Source organism: Muscardinus avellanarius (assembly GCF_963383645.1).
Source record: "Muscardinus avellanarius genome assembly, chromosome: 1".
Classification (NCBI taxonomy): domain Eukaryota; kingdom Metazoa; phylum Chordata; class Mammalia; order Rodentia; family Gliridae; genus Muscardinus; species Muscardinus avellanarius.
This window is the reverse complement of record NC_137786.1, coordinates 7,311,601-7,334,771: the sequence shown is the minus strand read 5'-3', so window position 1 is coordinate 7,334,771 and position 23,171 is coordinate 7,311,601. Positions and strand designations below refer to the sequence as shown.

At 39.4% G+C, this 23,171-nt stretch overlaps 1 pseudogene across 1 annotated transcript; it reads right to left on the bottom strand.

The window, feature by feature from the left end:
• Positions 1 to 20,357: 20,357 nt before the first annotated feature.
• Positions 20,358 to 22,521, bottom strand: LOC308264716 (E3 ubiquitin ligase RNF157-like; annotated as a pseudogene). Its single transcript has 2 exons — positions 21,829 to 22,521; positions 20,358 to 21,596 (listed from the first exon to the last, which is right to left on the bottom strand). The product of its transcript is annotated as an E3 ubiquitin ligase RNF157-like (transcript).
• Between the last annotated feature and the right edge of the window lie 650 nt (positions 22,522 to 23,171).

The following is a 23,171-nucleotide window of genomic DNA, read 5'->3' as shown; positions in this document are numbered from 1 at the left end:
GACAATATATCAGAAAAATCATAAAGTGGAATCCCTTTTTTGTGAGTGCATATCAGTTGATTAAATCTCCAATCAGAAAACATGTACCTTCCAAGATAGAAAAGCAAGGATCACTGGAATCAGGGCCCTTGTCCATTATGCCAATTGATATCCCTTTATCTCAAGGTCAATTCTTGACCCCTGATGGGCATGGGATAAAAACTCTAATTATTGATGAAACAATTAATTGGTGAAAAGATGCAGCGTTACAAAGCACACAGTGTGGCATTCATGACAGGTGCAGTTCTGAAACTAACCAGCTGTTTAAGTGCGTGTTGCACCTTATGGACCCAATCATTTGAAGACAGGGATAAGTTCTATGACCCCAGGGCCCCTTTCAGCTATTATGGAGCCATATGAATTAAATTACTAGAAGCTGAATCCTAGAGGAAAATGGAAGCAGTGCATAACCTTTGACTCATGATTAGGTATCTTCTTTAGCCAGGTATGGTGGCATATACCTGTGATCCCAGTACTTGGGAGGCTGAGACAGGAGAATCAGAGGTTCAAGGAAAGGCTCTGCAAGTAGTGAGATTCTCGTCAACCTAGTGAGACCCTTTTCCTAAATAAAAATAAATTAGGGTTAGGGGTGTAGCTTGGAGATAGAATGCCCCTGGTTCAATCCCCAGTATCATACACCCACAGAATAATAGCATTCTCTGTTCATTCCTACGGAAGTCTCTAGTGAATGAACAGCAGAATTACCAAAGTTTAGAAGTTGTTTCCCAACAGTGCCCCTAAATATTATAAAGCCACATCTCCTCAGCGTTAAAACAAACTCTGAGAAGCTAAGACTGCTTTCTTTCCTCCTTCCCTTTATCCTCCACACAGACTCTCCTTATCTTCCACTCTAATAATTAAAATAAATATGTTAACAGATGAAGGCTTCAAGCAAGGATTTGTGAAAATGGACAGTGAATGCTCTGGGCACCAGGAGGCAGAAAGTTCTATGCTGCCCCCTGCTGGAGCTCCCCAAGGCTCCAGCTAAGGTTGAGTGCTGCCCCCTGCTGGAGCTCCCCGAGGCTCCAACTGAGGGTGAGTGCTGCCCCCTGCTGGAGCTCCATGAGGCTCCAGCTGAGGGTGAGTGCTGCCCTCTGCTGGAGCTCCCCAAGGCTCCAGCTGAGGGTGAGTGCTGCCCCCTGCTGGAGCTCCACGAGGCTCCAGCTGAGGGTGAGTGCTTCCTTCTATTCTATTTGACAGATCAGGAGGGAATGAGGTCTCCATTAATTGTTTTTCCTCTTAAGTATGGGTTCATGTTCCACATTTCTTTTTTATAGGGGTACAGAGATTTATTTTGAGCACCGGGAAGCTTCAAGACAAAAATCTTCCCACCTCAGATAGTGGGGAGGAGTCCCTGAGAGACTAGCCCTCCACAGTTCTTTTATGTCCTGAAAGTTTTCATATAAGTAAATTAAAAAAAAGAAAGTTTTTATGTAATTCAGGCATTGTGACTGAAACACCACAGGAGTCAAATTCCGATATATTTATCTCAAAGTATTTTTTGAGGTACTAGAAATGGAACTGAGGGGCATTCTATCTCTGAGCTACACCCCTAGATACATTTTTTATTCTTTACTTTGAAACAGGGTCTTACTGAGTTGCAGAGGGCCTCAAAAGTAGCTGAGGCTGGCTGCAAACCTGATCCTACTGTCTCAGCCTCCCAAATGCTGGGATTACAAGCCTTTAGCACCATGCCTAGCTATTTTTTTGAAGGAGAGTTACATTGACTTAGCCTCAAATCCCCCAACTAATCTCTAGAAATGGGCAACAACTAAAATGTCTGATCCTTTAGCCTTATCTGAGCATAATTAGTCTGTCTGACATATGGGTAGGTCAAGAGAGTCATTCAGAGACAAAACAGAGTCTACATGTGTGTGGACTCTGGGGACCCTCCACTATGGCTTTCCCCAGGTTGAGGTTTCCAGCCTCACTTCCCAGTTCCCATGTAAACCTCAAACTTCGAGTTCTTATTCCTTAAGTCAGTAATTCTTTGTGTTTTCCCGAGTTTTAGCTATGGCCCTGAATGAAGTCTTCCCTCAAGTGAAAGACAGACACAGAGTATGGGCAACCACCCAGTTTTCTTCCCTCTATTTCTATTTGCTGTCCCTGGGTTATTCGAAAGCTCTGTCATTCACAAACTGATTGAGTGAACTAAGAGTTGCAGTGACCAGTTTCCCCCACTTCACATGAGTACCCGTGATGTATACTTGGTCTTCATCTCAGGTTTTTAGAAATTATTGTCCCTTTATGCTAGGATGCCGCTCACTTCACCTCTTAACTTTCTCCTCTCCCCAGCCACACATATTTAGAATAAAGAGCACTGGGATTAAAGATATTTTGAAGCTGGCTAGATGTGAAGTGTGCATTGAGTCTCTAATAGTTTTCATCCATATTGGGTCAATTTTGAGAGCTGAGGAGTGCTGGTAATAATTGCACCAAGACGAGCAATGTAAACTGTTGAGGCAATGGGCAAATGGGAGGTGATTATTGCAGCAATCAGGCGTACCTTTGCTTCTCCAGGGTATTAGCATCTTAGGGCTGCTGTAAAATTGTCACACACTGGGTGACTTAACTATTGGAATTTGTTGTCTTGCAATTCTGGAGTCTAGAAGACTGAAACCAAAGTGTTGACAGTGCCAGCATCCTGTAAAAATTGCAAAGGACTCCCTCCTTGCCTCTTTTTAACTTCATGTGGTCTGCTGGTAATCTTTGGCATTTTTTGGCCATAGAGACATCACCCTACCTTCCCCCATCGTCACGTTTTGTTTCCCCTGTGTCTCTACCTGAATCCACATGGACATTTTTGGATAAAGGACTATCACTTTTCATGTTTCCTTTTTCAATTTACAGTAGGAAATTGTGTGAATTCATAGTATTGTGATTTGGTATTGTAAGACAACAATGACAAAATTCCAACTAAAGTCCAATTCAAATTATTCTTTCCCAGAGAGTCATTCTCAGGGATGATAAAACAGTCTGGTGTTGGTTATGGTGATACACAATTTTATTCCCAGTATACTTGGGAGGCTGAAAAAGGAGGCCCACAGGTTCACAGCCAGTCTCAGCAACTTAGCAAGGCCAACTTAATAAGACCTTACTACAAAATAAGAAAAATAGGGTTGTGGATGTATCCCAAAGGCAGGAGGCCTCTGGGTTCAATCCCCAGTGCCACACACACACACACACACACAAAGGACCTGGGAATCTTGGTACATAAGAATTTCAGCTCTACATTTATAATCATATATTAATATTTTCCAATATTGTAAAATATAATTTCCAGTCATCTTTGGTCCATCACCAGAATATTTTAAATTTAAATAAAGATGAATTACAGAAGTGCAAATTTTTAATTTTCCTCAGTAAACATGCCACAGAATTGCATCAAATGTTCAAGTCGTTTGCAAAGTTAGATGTTCCATTATGGCTTCCCTAATTTTTCATTTTGTAGCAATTGCAGATGGTACAAAGGACTTTGACTTTTGAAGAACTAGAACTCTATAACAGTAACAGCATTCAAAACTGCATCTCATCGCCCACATTTTACTCTGTTACTGCTTGATATGACAGCTCCAAGATTATTTATTCTTAAGTATTTTTGCGGAATATCCTGACTGGAAGTATTTTCTAGATTTCTTTTTCAGTGGATTTATTCTTATCATAATGATAGATCCATGTTGTTATTTTATCTCAATATTTTTTCTCTTTTCAGTCTTGTAAAAGAATTTCCAGGTATAATCTTATTCAGAAGGTTCACCAAAGGGCCTTCAGGTCTGGATCTTAGCAAACTGTGCTTTGAGTGAAGTTTTAACTGAGCACTTACCCTCTTGATTTTACTGCAGATACTGGCATTTGGTTCTTAAGCCATGACCACAGGAACAGTCTAGACCAATAGTTTTTTCCTTGGTCAGCATAATGTACTACTGAATGTGAGTTTAAGTGCCTAGGGCGGAGTGTGTGTTTGTGTGTGTGTGTGTGTGTGTGTGTGTGTGTGTGTGTGTGTGTGTGTTGAATACAGGTGAATACAGGCCTTCCTTCTTTTATATCCTCATTTACTCAAGTAATTCACATATTAGGGTTACCCACCTGGTCTTTTGATTTGAGTGCTCTTGCTACAAGAGGTAGTTAACTATCTTAAGAGAGAGATACTAAGAATGAGGATATGCTATATTTATACATATTGAGTGGAGGTGGAATTAGAAACCTTAGTTTCAAAAAACTTCCCAACATGGAAATTCCAGGTGATAAACAATGGGAATTTGAGAGGTGGGGTCTTGGAGCTGCCATAACTTAGCTCTGAGGTCAGACAATCCCATCCCAGATGTGTCCCCTTTACTCACCGTTTGTAGGTTGTGCATAGTACATGAACTGAATGGCCCTGGTCCTTCTTCTTTAATATCAGATATGTTGACATCATCGCTGCTGGGATTAACTGAGATGGAACATGTGACAGGTCGTATGTCAGTATCTTTCCATGATTATTGATAATAAACACAATAAATAACAAAATATTGAACTGCTGAATACAATATAAGCTGAATGAAGCTAGCTCAATAATTAAGGCATCAGAATACAATGTCTGATTATTTACAGTGCAACACATATTTTGTTTTCCATTTTGCATGATTTTGTTGCAATCATTGCTTACAGCCTTTTTATAAATTAATTATATCTTGCCCTGTGTTGAGTAGGGGCATTCTACTTTCTGTAGTTCTATAACACCAACCCTTTTTTATCTTTTGTTTGGAAACAAGGTCTTACTAGGTTACTGGAAGTCTTGCTACATGTCTGAGGCCTTGGACCTGCAATCTTCCTGTCTCAGCCTCCCAAGAACTGGGATTACAGGTGTTTGCCGCCATACCCTGCCAAAAAATTGTATATTTTTAATCCTTCAGAACTCTCAGGGTTCTTATATGCTTTTCCTGAGATAATTGTCTAGGAACTCATAATTATGTCTTTATTACAACAATCCTTTGCAAGCCCAGTAATGCATGTTCCCTCGAGACTGACTGAGATTCTTCATCTGTCACATGCAGGCAAAACCCTGATATACAATTTCCATACAATGCTTTAAAATGGACCTTTCCACTTTTAATATGGCTGTCTTCTTCTATATCAAAGTGGCTTCCCAGTTAAAACAACAAAAAATATGCAATATGACCATTCTTGTGATGCCTGACTTAGCATATGACATCCCCTTAGCACAGCCACTATTCTGGCAGAAGTCGAAGAACCATATGGTTTATCACTTAACCAAATGTAACATCTTTTCTACTCTCAAAGCCCAGAGGAAAAGAAGATAAAACAAGACAAATTTCTGAATTAATTTTAATAATTAGTTCTAGCAGCATTAATGTAATGTTTACAATTGAAAACAGTAATATACTTAACTGGTTCTTTTTGTGTGTGTGTGGTACTGGGGGTGGAACCCAGAGGCTTTCTACCTCTGGGATATACTCCCAGACCTATTTTATATTTTATTTGGAAACAGGGTCTCACTAAGTTGCTGAGAGCCTCACTAAGTAGCTGAGGCTGGTTTAGAACCTGTGTGATCCTCCTGTCTCAGCCTCCCAAGGGCAGGGATTACAAGTGTGTGCCACCACACCTGTCTTAACTGGTTCTTAACATCCTGGCTGTAGAGATAGTTAGAAGTGGATTGTGATGGTGTGATTTGCAAATTAGCTGCTGCTCTTGGACTAGAAATGTGATAAGTGTGTTCAGGAGAAGGTGGTCACAAAGAGACATGATAAGAACTGGTGGTGGGGAAGCATGAGATATAAGAAGTAGAACTTGTGTTTATGTCCCTGGTAAATAAAGGAGTAAGAAGGAGGGGAGGGTGGCCCATTTCATCAAATTCTAAGTTCTGGGATGAGAGAAAATAATTTTGGAAACTTGGTTCCAAAATTAATGGAAAATTAATGGAATAAAAGATCTCATATCTATTTCCAGATGTGTAAATTTACTTGCTCCTAACTGAAGCTACTAAATTACCTTCTGAAGAATAAGGCTATTTGTGTATGGAATATAGGCTGTGCATACAAACAGATGATTTTCTTGTCCAAATGAATCGTGGCCAGTGAATCCCAGGAGTCATCAGGATTTCTAAGTGGGTATTTTAAAGAAAGTAAATTGATTGTATTTTAAAGTGACTGTAAAAAATCTCAATCTCTCTCTCTCTCTCTCTCTCTCTCTCTCTCTCTCTCTCTCTCTCCCTCCCTCCACCCATATATTGAATAAGAACAAACATATTTTTTATTTTTCTATCAGCATATCAATTCAAACAATTTACTGGTTTTTATAATTACAAATTTTACAAAAAAAGAGTGGTAGGAAGAAAATATTTTTCCCTTGGTCTCTTATTAGCAAAATCAATAAAGAAAGGACACCAAAAGTCTGTAAGAAAATTTTTCATTTTTGCAAAACTAGAAAGAACTAGTATTCTTAGTAGATAACATTAATTGTCAAATAACTAGACTGAATGATTTTCTATTTTCCCCTTATATGAAAATTGCAAGGATCAGTGAACATTGATAATTGAGGCATGAAATGGAGGCCATTTTTAACTGAATTATCCATTTGGGCAATTATCATCTTTGACAGCAATTGCATGATTCACATATTTCCTATTCAATTTGAGCTGGGTAATCAGACTTCATGAGAAGCCAATATGAAATGAAGCATATGACTATAAGTCTTTATAAACGTATCATATTTTAAATCACCAGCCAAATATTTTGTCAATGTTCCATGTGATATAATCATATAGAAACTAATCAGAGTGGTTTCTGCATTCAAATGAGTTAAGAAATATGTAACATTTTGGAAACCACCTGAATCACACAGATTTGGTTTCATCATATCCTTTCTCCTTACCTCTCCCTCTATTCCAAGATAAATATTAGAAGGTCGAGGAGGCAGAACACGGAGAGCAGAGCTGAGTATTTTGTTTTCCCCAAAAAGCACAAATCCAGATTCTATTCACAGAAACAACATAGAAAATAAGAGACTTAGGGGTTGAAGTAGACACATTGTCACTGAGAGATTAAATATCTTTCACTTGGGAAATGTTTTATACATGGATGATCTACAAAACAGGGATACTTACAAGTAGGTCCTTTATTCATTGGAAGTTATCTTTGTTTCCCAGTTTTCTTTCTAGGTTCCATATATGAATGAAAACATATGGCTCTTCACTTTCTATGACTGGCTAATCTCACTTAGCAAGAGTTAGGATGAAAGTTTTCTATAACAAAATTTATATAATATATGAGGTGGGGGGAGGGTAAGACCCAGAGTAAACACACAAGTGCTATGTGGATGTATGTTTCTATCACTTTTAACCTCACTATGATATATAATTATAATGCAATAAGATAAGAATAAACAAGCTAAATATTTAACCAAAATGATAACATATTAAATGGAAAAAACAATATTTCTTATATGGTTGTCATTGTCTAAATATAAATATTGGAGACTTGAAAAATTATCTAAAACAGACACAAAGAATACAAAGATACCACAGTATTTCTATTTTAAAAATAGGGTCATGGTGAGAGAAAATTTAACATCATGCTCTGTTTTTCTATAATTGGGAGAGGAAGTATGTCCATTGTAGTAAGCTTTGGCTAATGCCTGAGATTCATTTCTGCATTTTTTGATTAACATAATTCTTTTTTTTACAGAGGTGGTTAACATGTTCTTATCAACAGATACTCAAGCCTTCAAACTGGTCTTAGTGCCTCATGCCAGTATTTGGGAAGCTGAGATAAGAAGATTATAGGTTCAAGGCCAGAATCAGCAAGTTAGTGAGACCCTCAGCAACTTGGTGAGACCCAGTTTCAAGAAAATGGGCCATAGGACGACCTCTAAATTAAGAAGGAAAAACCATAGATGAGCAAATAAGGAGACCTAACTGAGGAAGATGGAAGGGGGAAAGAAGAAAATTCACTAATATACATGATGTACGTTTACAAACATATCAAAATCAATTACTAAGCCAAACATGAGAAGGAGGGAGGGGAATGGAATGAAATGGTAAGTGAGGAAGGGCTAAATGAGTGATGTGTGCATGTATGCTTCTACCTTCTTGTACAGCATTAAGATGTATGCGTCAATAAAAAAGAATGCTTCTAGGTTCAATCTCTAGTATACAAACAAAAACAAAACAAACAAAATACAAACAAATGTATTAGGCCATCTTTCTCATGCAGACCTGAGATATCCTGAGGTGTAAATGTATACAGTTAGGAAGCCACACTCAAAAGGAGCCACCAAAGCCCGTGGGGGTGGTGGCTCTTCTCCCCTGGTTCCTTTGCTTGTCAAGGAGGCAGAGCAGCAGCGTTCCTGGGAACCTGAGTCCAGGATCCACCTGCTGGTACAGAAGTTAGAAGACATGTGCTTCAGAGCAGCTGCACTATACTTCTAGATTTTTACCCTTTGAGAAAAGTAAACCCTCATGCATTCAGGTCAATGTTAAGAGAATTTCATAGCTAGCACAGTGATAAGTCTACTTGTGCGTACCCATATCCAGGAATTAGAAGTGATATTTCCATCACCAAAGGCAGTCATTATGAATCTATCATCATATTAAATAAAAAAGTTCTTAATGTTCTCAGCTGTGCAAAGTGTGTTTTCTATTTGAATTATCTAGTATAAACTGGAGTCTTGGAGATCATCTGGGATCTTGGTTTCTACTGTCTTGATAATTCTGAAGATCATTCAAATAGATATTTCCTTATTTTTCTGGGGTTTCTAGTTGTCCTTGGTGGTAAAATCTGCCACATGCTAATCTATGATGACCAAAAGACTAACTTGTTAATAACTTAGCCTAATAAAAATATATATTAATATGATTTGAGTAAATTTATAATTACTGTTTACTTTTTGCCATTAACCTGGTATAATTTACATTAATCCTCTGCTGCAAAGTGCTGTGCAGGAAGAGACAGTGAGGAGTGGGGAAGAACCTCTGTTACTTAACAGGAAATCAGAACTTGGGGTCAGAGACCGGGATTGAATCAAACTCTGCCATGTTCTAGCTTCAGTATTTTTAGATTTATGTATTTATTTGTTTGTTTATTTATTTATTGTGGTACTGGGGGTGAAAACCAGGAGCTTTTCTACCTCTGGGCTATACTCCCAGACCTATTTTATACTTTATTTGGAAACAGGGTCTCACTAAATTGCTGAGAGCCTCACTCAGTAGCTGAGGCTGGCTTTGAACCTGTGCAATCCTCCTGTCTCAGCCTCCCAAGCACTAGGATTATGAGCATGCACCAACACACTCAGCTTCTAGCTTCAGTATTTTTAAAAATTAATGTACTTGCTTGATAATTTTTCTTTGTGAAAAACAGCTAATGCCAACCCAGCCCTAGCTATAGAGAACAGAGACTCTTACATATATACCGGGTTTGGTACCAGAGGCACACACTACCTACACAGGTAGGGAGAGACTCAGACTTCTTATCCACGGAAAGCAAGAAGTGAGACCTATGCTTAATAACTAGACCAGCCCCATTGATACTGGTCATCTTCATAAACTGAGAAAGATTCAGAGAACCAGGCTTACAGCAGGAAAGGTGCCAGTGGCACTTGTCACCTGCACAGAGAGAGACTGCAGAGGCCAAGTCTGCTAGTATTCATATATTTGTGGGGTTGCATTATTTTGTTGTTGTTTTGTTTTTGTTTCTTTTTGTGTGTATGCTTGTTTGCTCTCTTCACCACCCCTTTTTCCAAGCCTCTTCCTTTTTACATACCTACTCTCTTCTCTCCATTCCTTTTCTTTGTTCTCTTTTATTTTTCTTTTCTCTTCTTTGACTTGTATTAAATTCACTTTATATCACTAAACTAGATACTTTACAATGGTTACTAGGATACTACTACATATCCACTGTCTCTCATCTCTACTATATACGACCTTACCAAACACATACTCATTCTATTCAATCCTATCTATGGCTTTACCTTTTTCTTACATTTATGATTTCACTTCCTTCCTCACTCAATGTTCACAGTAGAATACAACATAACTTGCCCTTGGATATACCAGATGACACCTAGAGACTGAGAGAAATATATACAAAGCAATAGATACAAACTTCTGAAATCAAGAGAAGTAATAGTAACAAGAAAGCAATGAGCTCTCACAACCCCACAATAACAGAACATGGCAACACAAAATTGCAGATATTTCCAGAAGGACAATCAGAAACTTAACAGTAAACATTTTACAGGACTTCAAAAAATTTAGAGAGGTTCTGAAGGAAACAAAGTATACAATCATTGAAGTTAAGGGATCAATAAAACCATAAGTAATAGACTAGACCACATGGAGAATAGAATCTTGCTCATAAAAGATGATTACTCCAAAAATGAATGAATAGTATATAATTTAGAAAACACAATTTGACAGCATGAATTATACATTTAAGAGATATGGGCCTATTTTAAAAGAGCTAAAAAAGCTCTTAAAAGAGCTTAAAAGAGCTTAAAAGAGTTTGTTTTACTTTCATAAAACAAACTCTTTATGTGTGACATTAAGTCTATCATAAATCCCAAAACAATAATACTGGGACTTCAACAGCCTTCTCACACTGCTAGACTGATCTTCTAGGCAAAAGGTCAGCAAAGATGCCTCAGACTTAAACAACACCATATTCAGTTGGAGCTTTTAGACACATATAGAATATTCCACACATCTACAGCAGAGATTACATTTTTCTCAGCTGCTCACAGAACAACCTCCAAAATAGATCACAATTTTAGCCACAAAATTAACACTAGAAATTCAAAAAATGTGACATACCCCCCTGTGTCTTTTTAGACCATAATGGAATGAAACTAGAAATAAACTATAAGAAGACCCAGAGAAACCACAAAAACATTTGAATACTGAACATCACAGAGCGGAATTAAGAATGAATCATAGAAGAAGTAAGGGGGAATAATAAAAATCCTAGAAACAAATGAAAATAGAGATGCAACATATCAAAACCTTTGGGTCACCTTGAAGGCAGTATTAAGAAAAAAGTTCAAAGCACTGAGTGCCCACATAAAAAGAAGAGAAAATCACCAAATAACTAACCTAATGAAACACCAAAGCCCTTGAAAAACAGAAACAGTCTAACTCCAAAGCCAGTAGAAGACAGGAAATTATTAAAATCAGAGTAGAAATCAATGAAGTATAGAATAAAAAAATACATAAAATCAACAGAACCAAAAGATACTTTTTGAAAAAATTAACAAGATATATAAACCACTAGCCAACTTAACACAAAAAAGAATCAACCCAATTACAAAGATAAGAGATGAAAAAGGAGGAAATTATCACCAACAGTGCAGAAATCCAGAGGATTATTAGAAATTACTTTGAAAAACTATACTGCAACACAGTTAAAAATCTGGAAGAATTTGACAACTTTCTTGATAAATACAACCTTCCTAAACTGAGTCAAGAGATATAGAAAACTTAAACCAACCAATAGCAATCAAAGGAATTGAAGTGTCAATAAAGAGCTTACCATCAAAGAAAAGCCCAAGACCAGATGGTTTCTCAAGTGAATTTTATAAAACCTTTATAGAAGAGCTAATCCAAATATTCCTAAATCTATATCATAAAATAGAAACAACATTCTTTCAGATACATTCTATGAATCCAAAATCACATTAATACGAAAACCAAATAAAAACAGCTCAAGGAAAGAAAATTATAGGCCTAAACATACACTGAAAAAGAGATAGTCTATTCAACAAATGGTGTCAACAAAACTGGTTAACCATATGCAGAAAAATGGAATTAAACTTCACTTTCTCACCCTTCAATTGACAAAAGTCAATTAAAAGATCATGGTTCATGGATCATGGATCATGGATCATGGATTAAATACTTGAAAATTTGATCAGAGACATTGAGGCTCATTGAATAGAGCATAGGTTCAACACTGTGAGAGATAGGCAGAGATTTCAACATGACTCCAAAGACATAAGAAACTAAAAGGTGGATCAATGATCAATATGTGGGGCTTGCATTAAACTGAAGAGCTTCTGTGCAGCAAAGAAAACTATTAAGAACCTCAACAGAAAGCCAACAGAATGGGAGATTTTTGCCACCTAATCCTTTGACAGAGAAATAATATCTAGAATATACAGAGAACTCAAGAAATTCAACACAAAGAAAACAAATAACCCAATCAAAAAATGGGCAAGTGACCTAAATAGACACTTCACAAAAGAAGAAATTCAAATGGCCAGTAAATGTATAAAAGATGTTCAACATTATTAGCAATCAGAGAGGTGCAAATCAAAACTACCCTGAGATTTCACCTAACTCCAACTAGAATGGTAATCATTCAAAACAAACAATAAATTCTGGTGAGGATGCAGAAAAGTGGGAACTCTAAAACATTGTTGGTGGGATTGCAAATTAGAGCAACCACTTTGAAAAAACAATATGGAGGATCCTCAGAAAAATGGGAATGATCTTACCATATGATCCAGCAATACCACTTCTGAGTATCTACCCAAAAGAAGAGAAAACAAACTACCAAACTAATGTGTGCATATCTATGTTCATAGCTGCACAATTCACCATTGCCAAACTATGGAACCAGCCAAGATGTCCATCAACAGATGAATGGATTACAAAATTATGGGATGTGTACAAAATGGAATTTTACTCAGCCAAAAAGAAGAATTAAATTACATCATTTACAGGGAAATAGATGGAACTGGAGAACATTATGTTAAGTGAGATTAGTCAGTCACAAAAAGTAAGAAAGCAGATGCTCTTCATAATATGTGGAAGGTAGGGAGAAAATGGGTCATAGGAGGAGCTATAGATAAAGAAGGGGATACTATAGATGAGCAAATAAAGTGAACTGAGAGTGATGGGATGGGGAAGAGAAAAAATTCCCTGATATACATTATGTATGTTCACAAACATATCAAACTCAATCACTAAGCCAAACATGAGAAGAAGGGATGGGGAAAGCTGGGCGTGGTGGCGCACGCTTGTAATCCCAGCATTTGGGAGGCAAAGGCAGGAGGATCATGGTTCGCGGACAGCCTCAGCTAGTTAGTGAGGCTCTCTACAACTGGATGAGACCCTGTTTCAAAATAAAGAATAAAAAATTGGGCAGGGGATGTAGCTCGGAGGTCAAGTGCATCTGGGTTCCACCCCCAGACCCACACACACAAAAAAAAAAAAAAAAAGAAAGAAAAAGAAGGCAGGGAGGAATGGGGTAGGAATTGGGTGAGGGCTAATTGGGTGATGTGTGCAGGTGTGCCTCTACCTTTTTATACTCTATTAAGATGTACAACAACAATGCAGTAATAAAAATACAGCCAATGATTACCTCTTTTACAGTATTGATGTATGAATAAAATAAAAAATAAAAGGCTGATATGAGGGTTATATCAACTTTCTGGAACCACAAGAAGGAAATGTTTAGCTTTAATTTGTATCCTTGGTAGATTTATGCCTCTTCAGAAAGAAAACTATGCATAATCTTGTCATTCAGTAGAGAGAATAGAAAGAACCATGAGAGGATGGAAAACCAGATATATTTTCTGGGTAATTTTTATATCATCTATAGAACCATGGCATCTTACTCTGCCCTATTTATATTTTCAGTATTTGAAATAACATTGACTTTAAGCAGTCAGATGAAAGTCAAATGCAGTTGTATGCACTGAAATTTAACATGAGGACTTAAGATTCATTGGGTGTCATTCTGAAAATATCTAAGGAAAGCTGGAATAATTTCTTTTCTGTGTCTTCCTTTCCCAATATTGTCCCTTAGGAGGGTTTTCTGTCTCCCAAGTTTATGGAAATTTGGAAGGCTTCTTTCCTGTACTTTATTGTGACTTCATGAGATGCCTGGTAAGTAGAAAATGGTTATCTGCATGGATGTCAATGTTTCTTAATTATTTAATACAGTGGCTACATTTTAAGATCTAAGATACATAAAACTGATGAAAAAATTTTAGTGTTGCTTTTTCTCTTGGTATATTTCACAGGAATTTGAGGTTATGTGGCATTTTCAGTACCACCTAAAAGCAGTAGGGTGCTCCTGCTAGGATGCCATGGAGCAAGCTATAAGTTACCTTTATGTGTTCCCAGGTGCTTGAAGGATGTATTACAGAAATAATTAATCACTGGATATGCTGAAAAGGAAGGGGTATATGAAAGCATTTGCTGTGAGAACATCTCTATGAGGATGAGAAACTACAGCTGGTTTAAGTACCTCCAGTGAGAGAGCAGGCATCCTTTTTCCCTGCCCATCTTCTCAGAACAGAGTGCCACGAGGGCAGAGATGCTGGAGGAGAGGTAATTCAGTACTTGATAATAACCTAAGCAGATGGCAGGCTTAAATACGATGATGTTGGAGACCTGAAAATATTTCATTCAGAGGCGGCTGGCAAGTTAGCTTATTATAAATCTCTACGTGATTTTATCTACAGAGCAAAGGCTTCTTTTTCCTGCAAACTAGCCATAATTCTATTTTTGCCATATCAAAATTACATAGAAATATCACCCTGCATAATTTTCTTGTTCTTCCAAAAATAAAAGAACAAAATAGAATAAAAAGGTCAGTAGAAATGTGGGTAATATAATTATGAAATAGCTGATAGATTAAAGGAATTAGCATAAAAAACTCCACAAAAGGCAAATATAGGTCAACTTTAGCAAAGTAGAAGTGTCAAGAATGTGTGAGATTGCTGTTGAAGTATAATATTAAAACCTTATAATAAAAATTGCGGTGGTGGAATTATGATGCTAGAAATGCACTCTTTGAGTAAATGAAAGGGTAATTCTGAGCAAAGGCATACTGGTTTCTCTTCACCTCACCAAATACCTTGCCTTTAGTTACTTTTGAATAATTGCTAGAATTTTGCCCTTCCTATGACAAAAAGGGAGCATTATCCAGACATTTCAAATCATATTTGTAAATACTTTTCCAAAGCCATTAGTCCAGCAAGATTTTTAAGTGTCAGTTGTCCCCACTGCTCATCATCCCACTTCCTTCTGCACACTAATGGTGACGATGATGCCTGACTACTAGCACTTGAGAAAATTCAGCCAGCTCTTCTACCTGAAGTGCATATCCTGACCTCACTTGCCTCATCCCTTCCTCCAGTGCATCCTCTTCCCTCTCATTTCAGCCATGAGTTGTTGCGCTCACACCTTCACACCTGAGGCCAGGATGCTGCCCTCACCTGCGACCCTCCCGTGTCCTTCCTGCAGAGTAGCCAGAGTGACCTTTGCACAGTGGTCCCATCTCCTGAAATTTACCAGGTAAAATCCCTTCATGCATCCTATTGCATGTGAGCTAAGAGAAACTATCTCTCAGGTGCCCTTTGTCATCCTGCATGACCTGGGTCCTGTCCTCTTTCTGCACCTGACTCCTGGAACTCCTTCCCTGGGCTTTCTAGTGTCCAGCCATGGTGGCCCTTTGTCTCATCTGAACATGCTTGTCAAGATGCTCCACTCCAAAACTGTTCTTCCCCTGTGTCACTCCCTTTCCCTGCCCATCCCAGCATAAACATACCGTCGGAGAACAGTGTTCCTATGTTCTGTTTAAATCAATTTCTCCTGCGATTATTTTTTAATATTTTCTATAATTTTAATTTATAAAATATGTCACAGCTTATTGTTAAAGTCTATTTATATGATATAGACTTAATGTCTATAATGTCTGTGTTTTCTGAAGGCAGAGTACTCTTTATCTATAAAAATGGACACCTTGTGTACCATGGAATCCAAAAATAGGTCTTGGCTAAATAATAAATTGAAATAGTACATAGCATGTAGCCTTAACAGACTATATTTTATGCTTTCAAGAGAATACAGTGAAAATAATAAACTTATTTTTATATTATTGTCACAGTTTCTTAGTGTTATATATTAATTTATTCCTGACTCTCAGAAATAAATCAGTACATGTCATGTGTGTATGTGTGTTTTAATGCACATTTATGTATTGTATTTGATTCTTATATTTGTGGGGACAAAAATGGGATAATTATGTGTATTTTGAAGATGTCAAAACCCAATATTTTTTGTTCTGAGTCCAGTAATTTTCTTTAACAGCAGTGATTTGTTTGAGGTTATATCCTGGTCACTGTTTAATTCATCCGTTGACCTTACACAAATGTAATAAATGCCTTAATAAATACAGAAGTGGAATTTATCCTGTAGCTTCTATAATGTTTGGATTCCTAGAAATTTAGATATTATGAAAATAGAACACAATATAAAGTGAAGATTCCTCCATGCTGTACTTGAATATTATGTCACATTCAGTTCCCTCAGTAAGGCTTAGAATTAGAAATGCCTTTCTCCCTACAGAGTTGAGTAAAGCTGAGGCTCAGAGACATAGAGAAATTGCCTATGGTTATATAAATGGTATATGTATGGGTTAGAATTTGAAGCCAACTGTCTGTGACTTGGTCTAAAGCCTGTATGTGTTCAATAAGCAATGAAGTCCTAAACCTTTGATGCCTCCAAATGAGTCAATTTGAAGGAATGAATTCACAGAGCATCAAAGTAGGTGAGCATCATAAAGACACCTCGATTTTCATACACACCATGCCACTAGAGTATTTTAGCAGTGCCTGCTGGTTTCTGCATAATAAATGTGGATAAAATAACATTTTACTTAAGAGAGAATGAGCCATTCTGATGTGATATAACAGGCAATCAGATGATGCTTCAGCTGATTTGTTTTTATCCTCCTATAGGTATAAATTTGGTATTCAGAAGACTGCCTGTGTTAGACATGATCTGATAATTCACACAGTAGACCAAGTTCAAAAAGTGATTCCTGAAGGTTTATATAAACATGATAGTTTATTATTCATTTGAATATATATTTGTTACTGATCTTTTTGTAATTATGTTGATCTCACATCAAAAGAGCAATATGGACTAGATGTGTAGCTCAGTGGTATTCTGTCTGCCTGGCATGCTTGGCATGCACCTACTGTACCATCATACTAAAATTAGGAGGGAAGAAAAATAATCAAAGGAAGCAAGGAAGCAAGCAAGAAAGAAAGCAAAAAAGAAAGAAAGAAAGAAGGAAAGAAAGAGGGAGGAAGGAAGGAAGGGATGAGGAAAGGAAAGACTGTTTAAATACTTTCTCACATTACCTAAATCGAAAATATAGCTTTTTGCAATGTCTGAAATAAATTTGTGGCATTTTTTCAGCTGGAGGATTGTGATTCACAGACAGCCTCAGCTACTTAGCGAGGCCCTTCACAACTCAGTGAGACTGTTTCATAAAAACAAAAGCCTAGCTGGGCATGGTGGTGCACACTTGTAATACCAGCATTTGGGAGGCTGAGATGGGACAATCACGATTCGAGGACATCCTCAGCTACTTACTTGTGAAGACCTTTGCAACTCAGTGAGACCCTATTTCAAAATAAAGAATAAAAAATGTAGGGCTGAGGGTGTAGCTCAGACTTAGAATTCCCCTGGGTTCCATCCCCAGTACCACACACACACACACACACACACACACACACACACACACACGCCTAAAAAATAAAGCTGGGGGTGTAGCTCAGAGTTACAATGTGGTTTCCATCCCCAGTACCACAAAATACAATAAAATAAAAAGTAAAATATCCAGACAACCAATTATAGTCTGATAATATATCATTTTATTGGGAAAAATGTTTATCTATTCTATTGCTTTTTAATTTGGGTTTGTTTTTACTTCTGTTCCTGTTTTTTCTGAAAGTATACTAAGTTTTTCAATTCTTGTTGCAAAATCCTTTATGCTCTGAAAAATTAAGTGTTCCAAGAGAACTTATACTTCAAAGTGACAATTTATCTCGTAGTGGTGGTGCATGTCTGTATTCCTAGCACTTGGGAGGCTGAGACAGTAGGAACACAGGTTCAAAACCAGCCTCAGCAACTTAGCAAGGCCCTAAGCAACTTGAAAAGATTGTTTTAAGATAAAAATAGGACTGAGCACATATCTCAGAGGTAGAATACCCTTGGGTTCAATTCCTAGTACCAAAATAAATAAATAAGTAAATAAATAAGTAAATAAATAAATAAATAAATAAATAAATTGATATGTTACTGTTGGCTGAGAGAGTGAGTCTTAAAGTTCTTTCTAAAGACAGATCAATTCTTAAATGTTTGGAAAATGGAATACAAATAACATATTTTGCAATAATGAATTACTAAAACCTGAAAATCAAAAGTATAAATACAATTTGAGACATGTTTTCCAAAACATACATTGTAAAATAATAATGATATTTGATTCTTGTGATTCTAAAACATAACTAATTTTTTCCCAGATTTTACAAGTTATTTAATGAATAGTAATAGAACAAAATTCGGAGATACAGCTGAAGATGATAATCCCAGGAAGAAGTAATGAAAACAAACTGAGTTAATTCTTGAAAATGCACCTATATCTACTCTAAGAGTACTACATTTAAAAACTCTAGGAGTTTCATGAATACACAAACACACATTCTATTGATGATCATAGTGGTGATATCTTCATGTGGTCTGTAAAAAACTCCACATTGAGAGAATGGGAGAGAAAAGGCAAAGGAAGACTTAGAGTTTTAGTAATGATTATTTTCACCTTGTCTGATGTCTAGTAGGTTCTCAGGAGCTCCCTGGGGTCCTCGGGCCTTCTTTTTAAAGCCTCTTATATACTGCTGCTCCTGATCACCTCTGCTTAGGTGTAAGTGTGCTAAAATCTTTGGGCTGGGAATAATACACTCCAAACCAAAATGAAAATTCACCTACAGAGCAGGAAACTTACCCTGTGATTTTGTCTGATTAGTACTATTATCAATTTTCCTGGTGCAGAATACTGACTTCCTTAAAGGACACAATGTTCCAAACTCCCTAATTTTATAGATGAGGAAGGCAAGATCAAAACTCAAATAACAACAACAACAACAACAACAACAACAACAACAACAACAACCAACAAAAGAAAGTATCCTATAGTCACAGCTAGAAAAGTGAAGTGAGATGACTTAATTTTATCCAGTGTATTATTTATACTATAAAAAAGTAACTGAAAATCTATGTAAAATTCTATCCCAGTATACAGTGCCCTTAAAGTTCTTTTAGAGTACATATACAAAAAAGTAAATGCGATTTTAACTATCATCCAAAATCAACCTCATTTGCTATGAACAGGAACACTGATTAACCTACATCTAAAAAATTATAATTCAACTTTTGTCTCGACTAACCATTGACCCAGTTGAACATATGATAGAACAGGAGCAAGAAACAACCTTATAAAAATTTTCACGCCTCAGGATTTGAGAGGAACTCCTCACCTTTGTTTAATGATCCAGTCTTATTTTAATCCCTCCCTCTCCTGACTGCATTTTCTGTTTATTTGCTAGGCTCACATCGCAGTGATTTACAGCTTAGCCAGGATAACTAACACTCTTCAACAGACGTATGCAGTTCATCAGGAAACATTCAATTCCTTTGGAAAGATCCCCAGGAGTGGTATAGCTCGTTCGTATGCTGGCTCCATTTCCAGTCCTCTGGAATCTCCACACTGATGTGCATAGCAAGCTGCACCAATGTGCAATTCCACCAACAGTGAATAAAGGTTCACATTTCTCTACATCCTTGCCAGAATTTATTATTGTTTGTTTTTTTGATGACTGCCATATTAGGGTTAGATGGAATCTCAGTGTAGTTTTGACTTGCTTTTCTCTCTGATTGTTAACGATGTTGAACATTTTATTCAGAATATTATAATGATATGTGCATATCCACATTTTTATTTATTTATTTATTTATTTAGAAATTGCCATAGGTATTTATAACAAAGCTGCCAGAACTCTGACTCTGCTTGGTCTACCCGCTATGGAGATGAAGAGGCAGAAAGACCAGGCCCTGGAGCTCAGCTCCACCTGCTGGTCGGCACAGCGGGCGCCGTCCACAGCCCCGTGAGGCCCTCTAAGCTGCAGTTCCATGGCACCAGCCGGCGAGCAGAAAGGGCTTCGGGTCCATCTGAGAGGGGAAGGACCGTGGTTGTAGGAGACGTGGTTGGGCGCAGGAGCAGGCTGAACTGCACATCCAGCTTTCACACAAGTATCAAAGTCCGGACGCATCTTGCGGAGGATGCCGGGAAGGCCAGTAGTCCAGTGAGGACGGATGGAATGCAAGGACAGGAGGGGAGCCTGGGTACGAGGACAGGCACTCTCAGACAGCCAAAGGACCCCACACACAGGACCTGTTCTCAGGGTCCTCCAGGCTGCCAGATGACAAGCACGGAGACTGACATCATTGTCATCCGCCTGCCAGGTATCTATTCTTCAATGTTTATGGGGCAGGACTCCGGAACTGCGGTGGGGAAGCAGACCTCAGAGCACAGCTTATTGTCCAGTGCTTTCACGCCTGCGATGTCAAAGTCATTGTTATCGTCACACTCCATATCTAGAAATGCGCATGTCCTCTGGCCATCTTCTTGCATGGGAGATCCATCTTCTTCCTCTATGACGTCATTTCCCTCCGCATCCTGCTATCCTGCTGGGGGGCCAGCAAAGTTGCTATCTGGAGACTCCGCTGGCATCCCCTCTCCTTCTTCTGAGGGGGCCCTGCTGGCAGCGCAGGGGGAAGGGATGGCCTCTCCCTCCTCTTCAGTACCAGGGGTGATGTAGGAGCCAGACAGGGAGGAGACCGAGTCAGTGCCGATCTGGGAGGACGCCATGGACATGACTGACTGGGCCAGGCTGCTGCTGGCAGGATCTTCTGGTGAGGAAATGGTGGAAGAGAGCGGTGTTCCTGTGCAAGAAGACTGGTCAACAGCCCCTGATGATGACGGGGTGAGATTTTCATTCTCTGGAGTTTCACCGCATTCCTCTCCAGGATGCTGGACTGACTGTCTCTGCCAGAGCTGAGTCTCCGACACGCTGCAAGAGTGTTCATCTTCCTCTTCATGCAGTACAGAGGAATTTTGGGAAACGGATTTGGAGAGACTCTTTTTAAGCTTAAGTCCTTGGCTGCTGCAGTCAGACAGGGGGCAGGTGGCCATCACGGCCATAAGAAGGCAGCATTCCTGAGAGGTGGCCATCTCCAAGCATGTGGAGTGGAGGGACCGCAGGGGATAGGGTGAGGGGCCCATTGAGGGCCTCCAGAAGAGACAACACTTTGTAATCTGGTGGAATATTCTCTGAGGATGAATGTTCTTCAGAGTCAGATGTCTGGGATGAGATAGTAGGGTTAAAGCTGGTTGGGGACAAGGGGCCCAACTTTTTCCTCATGGCTGGAATCTGAAGCAGTGCCCGGAAGGGCAGCCGGCAGATGGGGCGGTTGTTGGCTGGGTAGCACAGAGTGTCTGCGCAGGTGTTACAGAGGCAGAGGTGGCAGCAGGGCAGGATCAAGGTATGGCGGACATCTGAGAGACACGCACTCAGCACTGCTATGGCTCACTTCCTCCGCAGTCACCTTAGAATCTTGTGTATTTTATTTGTTTTCAATTCCATAGATCTCCGTCTACTACTTGTTCCTGTTTGAGAGGCTTGACACAGAAGGTCCCATCTGTGTGCTTTCCTTTTTTTTTTTTTTTTTGTTTCTTTGTTTTTTGGTGGTACTGGGATTCCTGGAAACCCTTCTACCTCCGGGCTACACTTCCAGACCTATTTTATACTTTTTTTTAATATTTGAGAAGCAGGGTCTCCTAAACCAGAGCGGCTGGCTTCGAACCTGCGCAATCCTCCTGTCTCCGCCTCCCAGGCGCGGGGATTACAAGCGTGCGCCACCACGCCCGGCTCTGTGTGCTTTTCAAAAGTACCAGGCAGAACATGGCGATGGCCAAAATACTCATCTCCTTCATCCACCCCAGCTGCACCACCAAAGGGTAAACCTCTCAGTCCCAGTCAAAGCCAAGCTCCTCTTCGGCCCACTCCCAGGGGTCCGCAGTGTGGGAAGGCAGGCAGCACTGCCGGCACACGCCCCGCTTGCAGTGCACAGTCTCCGGCTGCAGGCTGCCATCTTTTGGGATGTAGCCGGCAATGCCATTCTGGAACTCTTCAGTGGCCTGGTAGTCGATGGTGCTGGCTACCCGGGCATCCGTGTCAAAGGTGAGCTCACGTTGCAGTGCACTTTAGGTCTGCCAGCCTCTTCCCCAGGGCTCTACACTTCCTGGGCACATTTGAGGAGCCTCAGCGTGTCCCTTCGGATGCTGTCTTCACAGGTTCTTGGGGAGGTGGGGCAGCGTAAGGAAACGCGACTGGTCCGTTCCCCAGGAAGTTCAGATCGCTGTTTTCGCCAAACAGGTAACCCTCAGGATGTGCTGAGTCAGACTTCTCTACTCCCATGATGAAGTGACTGGCAAAGTAGCGGCCAGACTTGGGAGGGTGGCGGTACACGGAATTGGATGGGATGTCCACCTCCTCCATGCCCGCGTGCTGCTGGCTCCTCAGGGCCCATGGCCGCTGCGCTGCGGGGCCCTCCGCCTGGCGGAGCACCATCCTCCCCCGCCGGGCCGCAGCGCCTCTGCTGAGGGGTCAGGCTGGGCCCGGGGCGCTGCCGCCTCAGGCTGCGTCTCATGTCCACATTTATAACAGCATAATTCACAATGGCTACTTTATGGAAGCAGTAGAGGTATTCATCAACAGATGCGTTGATGATGAAACAATGGTAGATACATACAATGAAAATTTACTCAGCAATTAAGAGGAATAAAACTAAGTTATCTGTAGGAAAATGGGTGGAGCTAAGTGAGATTAGACAGTCACAGGAAGTGAAAGTGAATGTGTGGAAGCCAGGCAGGAACAGGGAGAGTAAAGTCACTCCACACAGGAAGGTGGAGCTACGCAGAGGGCCTAGGGAGGAAAGAGGAAGAGACAGGAGAATTAATGAAGGAAACACTTTGAGTAATGCTATGTCTATACACACACACACACACACACACACACACACACACACACACACACATATATATATATATATTTACCAATACCAGTCTCAGTACCAAGTCCAGAGGAGAGGTGGGAGTAGGGTGAGGTTCAGCAGAAAACTCACCAAGTGCTGTGAGCTTGTATATCCCCATCACTCGGAACCTCACTATGATGTGTAATTGCAGTGCACCAATAAATATGTAATAAAACAAATAAACAAA